The sequence below is a fragment of the Telopea speciosissima genome, chromosome 4 (assembly GCF_018873765.1).
Source record: "Telopea speciosissima isolate NSW1024214 ecotype Mountain lineage chromosome 4, Tspe_v1, whole genome shotgun sequence".
Classification (NCBI taxonomy): domain Eukaryota; kingdom Viridiplantae; phylum Streptophyta; class Magnoliopsida; order Proteales; family Proteaceae; genus Telopea; species Telopea speciosissima.
This window is the reverse complement of record NC_057919.1, coordinates 1,078,012-1,086,910: the sequence shown is the minus strand read 5'-3', so window position 1 is coordinate 1,086,910 and position 8,899 is coordinate 1,078,012. Positions and strand designations below refer to the sequence as shown.

The following is an 8,899-nucleotide window of genomic DNA, read 5'->3' as shown; positions in this document are numbered from 1 at the left end:
CCTAATTTCCCGTGGCCGACTCTTCTGTCGAATGGAAGAGTTGAATTTGAATCGTTCATGACGTAGAAAACTGTTGGCTCCTCTAACCTTACAAGCCGCGCGATGTACGGGTTCTCATCCAAGGCGAGTGGATACTCCATTGTTAGAGTCCTGAACTTTCGAATTTCCAGCTCGCATTCTAGTTCTTTTCTAGGTGTCCTTCATTTTTAAATCTACCGTGAAGTAGTAAAACATAAAGATTTTAATTAGATTAGGCTTCAGAAATGGAAGAAGAAAGGGAAGTGATGCGCAGGATTGGGGAAGATGAGTTGCAGGTTCGGCGGAAACGATTTGGAGAAGATAAGTTTCAGATTTTGTTTTTCAAATTCTAAACGATTTGGGGAAGATGATGACAATTTTGTCGGTTCGCCCCATGTTTTTAACTTTGTAATCATAAATGAACGGAACGATGGGTTACACAGAATTTTCCAAAACTGGGGAATGTGTTAACTTTTGTGAACCTTGAAGGGTTATGCAGAATTTTTCAAAACTGGGGGATGTGTTTATATTTATGTGATACCTCAGGGGTGCTACGTGAAAATATAGGCTAAGTGTAAGGGAAATGATACTAATTGCCTCGAATACTACAGTTAGTAACCTAGCCTAGTGCTAATACTTTTTAACCTCAAGGGGTTAGCGCAACTGGCTTAGAGGGGACATGAGACTCCGCCTCAGGAAGCGAAATCTCGTGATCAAGCTCACTAGGTCTCAGAAGCTCCCGGTTCGTGCATGGCGTTGGGGTCATGTACGAGCCCGGGGTCATATCGGATACCCCTCCTGTCTCAACAAAAAAAAAAACCAAAAAAAAGAAAGAAAGAAAGAAAGACAGACCAAATTTGCGTATCTTCCAGAGATTCCAATACATTAGAAGTCAGAACCCTCTCTTAGTCTCACTCTTAGTTAGTAAGTTCGGGAACGGCAATTGAAAGGAAACGGATACGTACGTCAATTAAACGGACTAGACGATAATAATACTTTTCAAAAATCCGACTTCATAAAACGCATACGATAATAATACGGTACGTGTTTAATACGGGTATAATACGGCATAGACGGCAATAATACTTTTAAACAAATGGACATATATTCATTATATAACATGCATTCACCACCTAATAAACAAAATAATATCATGATTTTATTAACTAAAATAAACACAATAATATAATATACTATATAACATCTCTAAGATTATCATTTAACATACCAAAATATCAATAATCTACAAGAAATGAATGTAGATTGTCTGAAAATGACATGAGCAAGTTGATTACCTTATCATTAAATCATTCTTCCAACATTACATTTTTTTCTATCTACAATGAAATAACCATATATTTTTAATCAGATGTGTTTTTGTGAAGGGGGATGAGTTCCCACTAATTAACCAACACAAGACAAGAGGGAGAGTTCCAGATATGGATCTCCACTGTACACATTAGCTACAAGAGACAGAAAAACAAGAATAAAATAGAATAGAGATTGAGCCGTTCTCGCCAATATCACACCAGATTCATTTGCTTCACTACCACCATCAAAGTTCAAAGACCAGAGAAACAAGAGGAGAGTACAAGACTTAAGTGCCGCTTTGTTGAACGGAGATGGCGAGGATGATTGGAGATGGAGAGCAGCTACTGTTGCCTGTTACGGTTGGATGTTCAACGCAAATCGAAAGGGACGAAAGGAAAAGTGAAATCGTTTCCCAAAATTCTAATCTTTTGGGTAAATTAAAAAAAAAAAACAAAACGTATAATATGCGTATTATATGAGTATAATATTCGATCGATAAAAAAATACATTTTTTTAATAAAAATACAGAAAAATACAAATAAAGGAATATTATACGTTTAAAAATACAGAGACGCATATAATACGCGTATGATACGCGAATTTACTAACTAAGGTCTCACTCTCATCTTATAGCAGTCTCAAATTTCTGAGTCTCACTGACTCTCTCTCTCTCTCTCTCTCACACACACACACACACACACACACACACACACACACACACACACAAAGCACTGGATTCTGGAGTCTGGACCTGGGGCTACAAATTTGGTTGGAACTTGGAAGTCATCGTACCGGAAATTCGACTCAAAATTCATAATAAAGAGATCGAAGCAGTCAAATAACCTCCTCTCTTTCTCTCTTTCTGAGTCTTGTATTATCCATGTTCCCATTGTAAAGCAACTCCTGGCGCCCTCGCAACAGAAAGAAGGTGGAGCTGAGGCCATTGGGAAATTAGGGCCTTTGGGCCATACCCAGATGATGAGGTTCCTTCATCTGTTTCAGATTATTCGTCATTATGAGCTTGGGGTTTCCTCAGCTATGGAGGTTAGAACTTCAGAAACACACATCTCTGTAACGTGTCATTAGAATTTCGTCTGGTATGCCCTTCATCTTTGTTTCCCCCCCCCCCCCCCCATTCCCCGCTCCCAAGTCCTACAACTATTTCCGCTTGTGGCTCTCGGCCATTTAGTTCACGTTGATTCATGTACTCTCGTTCGGCTTTTGTTGTCTTCAAATTTAATTATCCACGTCTTTGGTTGAATTGGTTATGTTTGTATTCACTTTTTCTAAGGCTGGGTGTTGATATCTGGTATGTGAATATCGATAACCTTTGTTTTGTTGAATTGAAGTACTGTTCATTTATTCGAATGGGCGCCTGCAGGCCTCTTTATTTTCATTTCCTTTTGCCCCCCTCCCTTTTTTGGAGGGGGGGGGGTGTGTGGGTGGGTTGGGGGATGGGTGTGATGGAGATCGGATGATGATCGTATTTCCTTTGTTTGGTGCTTGACAAAAGCGTAAATTTTGTAATCTTTCTAGAAATCTTGATAGTTGCCACACTTCCCTTATTTACTTTCATGGAGGAAAATTCATGAGACAAGGTTTCGTTCCTATAAACAAAATACTCTGTGAAACATTCTTGAAATATTGAGTTCTGTCCATTAGTTTCTCTGAGCCTAGGATTGTGAAATTAATTTCACAGATTTTCAATCCTTTTTACAAATTACTCATGGACTCAATTTATTGGATCTACATAGGTAGCATCTTCTTAATTCCAGCACTGTCTTGGAGATAAATAAAGAGAAGAAAAATGAGGACGAGGAACAAACCAAGGAAACTTACTGCTTTCCATTGGAATGCAGGAAGCAGATGCTCGTTATCTGCTGTTGTGTGGGTACTAGTGGCGTGCATTGTTATGCTTCATTTTTACTCCCTTGTTCTCCACAGGGATGGTGTAGAAGGAGATATCCAGGTTCGTTTGAATCACCTCCCACTGACCCGGGAACTTGAAGAGGTGGAGGAGGAGAGTTTCCAGATTCCACCACCAAGAGGTAGACGATCTCAACGTGCGGCAAAACGGAAGCCACAAAGGCGGTCTAATTGACTAATTGATGAATTTCTTGATGAGTCTTCACCACTGAGGCACTTGTTCTTCCCTGATCAGAAAACTGCTATAGACCCAATGAAGGAAGCAGGTAACAATAGCCTGTATTTCTATCCAGGGAGGATTTGGTTGGATACAGATGGAAATCCTATTCAAGCCCATGGAGGAGGAGTCTTGTACGTTGAGAGATCAGGGACATACTACTGGTATGGAGAGAACAAAGATGGGTCGACTTATCATGCTCACAAGGAAGGACCTGCGCGGGTAATTTAGATTTTTGATTACTCAAATTTTCAATTAAGAAATGTGGCCCGCTATTGATTTGCTATGCTTGTTATTGCTTAAGGCTCTGTTGCTCCTGTTTTATTGCTTATGCTTTCTGGTTGAACCCCCCTCCCCCCAAATTCTTAAATGACATTAGGATTAGGCAGCCACTGCTTCTTTAAGTAAGACACATACTGTCTGTTGGAGCAGATTCTGTTATTTGGGTTTTTGTTGGTTGTCCATTTTACTCCACCATGTTGATTATGATTATTATAGACTGTTTTTAGAGTGGAACTTTGGTCACTTTGACATGTTTTGTATAGATTCAACAAGATGAGCACAGGTTGACTGAAGGGTAGAAAGACCTACAAGCTTGTGGTTGAGCCCAAGGGCTGAAAACTGTGAATGCAGGAGTGTTGTAAGGAACCAATTTGAATGAAGTATGATTCGGATGATGTGTTCAGGCATAAGGGCAGGACGGGGCTAGGGAAGCCAGATTCAACCAGCTACACATTGGGGTAAGGATTAAGACCGTAAATTTTGGTTTGTGCAAGATATTTTGGAGGGTGGGTGTTAGCGTGTGGTTTATGAGATAGATGGTTGTAGGTACTGCATCATGCCTGAGCTTTCTAGGAATGTGAGAAATCATTAAAGCTTGAAATGAGTGTTTTCTGAATGTATAAATAGGCTAGTGAAAGTACTAAAACTTTTTACCAAAGTAGGCTAGTTGTGGCACACAGCAGTGGATTACGTCGTCAATGTGTGGATTGGTCAGTGGTCAGTATACTAAAAAGAAGGGTCAAGTGTTTTGGCAACTTTCCATCCATTCATGAGGTGAACTATGAAATTAAGAATGGCAACCGAGAGGGTACGGTATGAGTATCACCAATACTACACGTGACCTGTTCAAAATATTGTAAAACCTTTCCCAACCTGCCTCACAAAACATGCATGGCACCCCCTAAATTTACTAGGTAACTGGGGTTTGTACCCATGGGTTGCTTTTGGACATGGTAGGTATGGTATTAGATAATCTAAAAGAAAATAGGTTCAGACACTTTGTTTGGGAAAGATTTGATTGGTGTTTCTGAGTTTGAATGTGAATGGGTAAGTGACTGATTGTTGAAAGAAACTAGGAGTTTTACTTGTTAGGGTTTAGATATTGAGGTGCCAATTTTTAGAAATGTTTGTGGATTATGTCTAAGTTTGGGAACTGGAATGGTGAACAAGGATGTTGTGTTAAATGTAACTAATTGTGAATAGTGTTAGTGGTAATGAATTTATCAAAAAGAAAAAAAAGGCTTAGCAGTAATGGGGGGGTAAAAAAATTTATGGCTTTTTTTAATGTTAAAATTTAATGCAGTTAGATTAAGTTTTAATCTTCATGCTCATGTTAAAACTAGATGCAAAGGCTGCTGATTATTCAAATTTCAATAGTCTATTTGTCTTGGGTCCCAGATCTATGGGCTTATTGTGTTCCAAATAATGCAATAAAAAGCAAAAGCAAAGGAGAGAGAGAGAGAGTTCACTGGTTAAGGCTGCAAGTTAATGGAGAAAACCACCATGAATAAGTGGCAAGAACCACCAAGAATGAAGGATATCTCCTCTAGGAATGTTTTGTAGTGAGACAACGGCTTTTCAGATAATTTTTCAAGAAATTTTATTAAATTGAGAGAACTCCAAAAGAGGACATACTACCTATGAATAGGAGAAGATGGACAAATCAAGAAAAACAAAATAGCAATGAAAATGGGATGGTACATAAACAAGGTCTAAGCATTTCCTTTTTTTGGCAGTCATTGGGTGGAGGTAGTCGGCCAGCCAACCTTGCTAGCTGGTAGGCTTTCTCTAAAAATCTACTTATCTTAAATATCCTATTCCACCCGAACCAATAACTCCAGCTCTTCTGACCCCGTCTGGAAAACAGATATTTAGCCGAGAATACCCAGCTCAGCCGTGACTCAATGAAAGAGAGAAGGAAAAAGGAGAGAGAGAGAGAGAGAGAGAGAATCCTAGAACCACAGTAGCATTCAGAATAAATCCTATCAGGGCCTAGTCCAATAATTTTTATTAAACTTTAAGCCTAGAGTTCAACTTGGAGTCAATTACTTAAGGTGATCCTTTTATCGATGAGAACCAACTATGTAGCATCTACATTGAGAATTCAAGTATTTTATACGTTATTAGTCCGATCCTTTGGATCAAATTGGAAAATGGAAAGAGTTGTACAAGTGATACGTTTCGCCACCACTTTGTGGAAAATCGGTAGATATGAATATGTTTACAAAAATCTTTTCTATATGAGACAGATGGATAGAAAAAAGATCGATTAAATAGATGAAATAACTGGATCTATAAAAAATGAGGCTTATCCTCAAATAGAACAAAGACAAAGACTAACAAAACTCTACTAGACTAACACAACCAAATTCCACTAAACTAACACTGACATAACAAGGAGAGGGACTTGTTAAGAAAACAACGCCCAGAAATGGGATATTGCAGAAGAAAACGCAAAAGGAAAGAAAACAAGCACACAACACCAAGGATTTACGTGGTTCACCCCCAAGAAGGTAGGCTACGTCCACGGCCGGCGATAGAACTGTTTCACTATTTCTCTGAAGCAACATACAAACCCTCAAATCTCACCCTCTTCTCTCAACGAGATAAGGACACTTTATAGAAAAGCCCTAACGGAGAAAAGTACAGAAATGCCATTAGAACCCAAAAATGACCAACCGGTCAGGTTCGGACCAGAACTAAACATATGTAGAAAACTAGAAATACATATCGTTTCGAAGGTCTCGATGAGCTCTACACGACCCACTAGCTCTGGCGGTGACATACGCACTTTTTAGGCCATCCGAGCTCATTTTGAGGCCGAAACAGCCCTCCGAAGATCCTCACTGCGTTTCTAGGCTGAGATCAGGCTTCACCAATAACAGGACTCCCCCTGACGGTACACATTAACAAGGCACAAGAAAGGTCACCAGACTTGGTGGTTAAGGTAGCATCCATGCTCTCTGTTATATTTTTATTGGACAAACATGACTACCACTTGGTCTGGTGGTTTGAACGGTCCAATCATTTTGACATATGGTTGGTGTATCAGTTGACAGTTTGCAATGGACCTCCGGTTCTTGGAGTGACACAAGACTGATGGGGCATGGTGATCAACTGTATGCAGTCTGGCCACCCTGCCCAGTTCTGTGAAGACTTGATTACCCCATAATTTTTTAAATAACATCGAAACAAAATTTTCCATCTGAAACATGAAATCATAGCCTCATATCCTATACATCTTTTTCTTCATTTGGTAGATCATTGTCTGTATCAATAGATATGTAAATTTCTCTCAAAGCTCAATAATTTCTTGTGTGTTAAGGTTGCATTGATCCTCTGGTCCAAGTAGTTATTCTTGTTTTCGACCTTTAAATACCTTCAAGTGATCATTCTTCAAGATAGTATTAGCATTGTTTTTAGAAGCTCATACAAAAATAAAATAAAATAAAATAAAATAAAAAAAATCCAGGGAACAAATTGAGGACTGTTCATTCTGATTTAATGTTTCCCCTCTGCCTCAGGTAATTGAGGCTTCATAGTTCTCTTTCATTGTAATGAAAATGGAAAAACCAACTTTGGGTCAATAGCAGCCCAACTTCCTTCAGTCTTTGTGTTTTTCTGCTTCACTGTCTTTTCTTAGTAAATATTTCATTTTATGAATGATGATATTGTTATTCATTACTGAGAAGTTTATTTTTTTTTATTTGTTACACATACTTACCTTGAACAGAGAACACTGAGATGTGAGATGCATGTGTGTGTACTGTTATTTTTCCCCCTTTTAATTTTCTTTTATTGCTCAAAATTCCATGCATCATGTAAAACAGACACCACTAGTTTAGCGTTTGATAACCCCCTCCGCTAAAGGGAACTTGTTAGTTGGGATCTCCTAGTTCATGGCAACACAGAATTTCGGCTTTTAGCCTCCCTTGTGTATTGAATTGCAGGTTCCCCAGTTCTCTTGATTGTCATTTTCGCATGGTTGCTTAAAATTTGGCTTCTCCTCTTCAATGATGATGATGAGGATACAGAAAGTTATACATGCTAATAAATTTTCTTGGAACATATCGGATGTCATAGAGGGGTAATAAGTAGGAGGCTTAGGTGACAACCTATTTTGTGGACATCCATTTTTATCAGATGTGAGCCTGTTGAGAAATACATGAATACCTGCATACATAAGAAGTCTTATAGCTTCTATATATGATTGATATGAATTAGGTTTGGAGGAAGACAGATATTCCAGAGAATCATAGGCATAGTCTTAGATCATAAAGAATGAGGTACTTAAAGACTATATATATATATCTATAGACAAGGGCAGAAGATATGAACCAATACCATATTTAAACCCACTGAAACAATACTTTGCGTTATATTTGAGGGATTAGATGGAACTGTATATATAGCTAGACTCTTGCTTCTTGTAGTCACTTATCCTTAGCACCAGATTGGGTAGTTTCTTAATCTCTACGACTGATCCTTTTCCTATTGGTTGATGATGAAATTTTAAACCCTGCTTTACTGTTCAGGTTGACATAATTGGAGTGAGTTGCTACTCTTCCAAGGATTTATGGACATGGAAAAATGAGGGCATCGTGCTGGTAGGAGAAGAAGATGAGACCCATGACCTTCACAAATCAAATGTGCTGGAGAGGCCGAAGGTGATTTACAATGACAAGACAGGAAAATTTGTGATGTGGATGCATATTGACGGTTCTAACTATACCAAAGCCTCTGTGGGGGTTGCCTCCAGTAACTACCCAACAGGGCCCTTTGAGTACCTTTACAGCAAACAGCCCCATGGGTTTGATAGCAGGGATATGACAATCTTCAAAGATGATGATGGTATGGCATACCTCATCTACTCCACAGAGGACAACACTGAACTTCATATTGGGCCCCTAACAGATGACTATCTCAACGTCACTCATGTGATGTGGAGGATTTTGATTGGGCAACACAGGGAAGCATCGGAAAATTATCACCTCCAGTTTGCTGGCCGGCCCAGTTCCCCAGGTCCTCTAATAGGGGGATGGTGGACCCCACCCGGGCAGAGTGTTTGGGCTTGGGTAGAGGTCATTTCAGCCCCCCTTTGTTAGAGGAACTGGGGAACTGGGCCGGACAGCCAACTGGAGGTGA

General features: G+C 39.3%; 1 pseudogene; it reads left to right on the top strand.

Moving 5' to 3' along the window:
• The first annotated feature begins 2,950 nt into the window (after positions 1–2,950).
• LOC122658135 lies at positions 2,951–8,899 on the top strand (annotated as a pseudogene).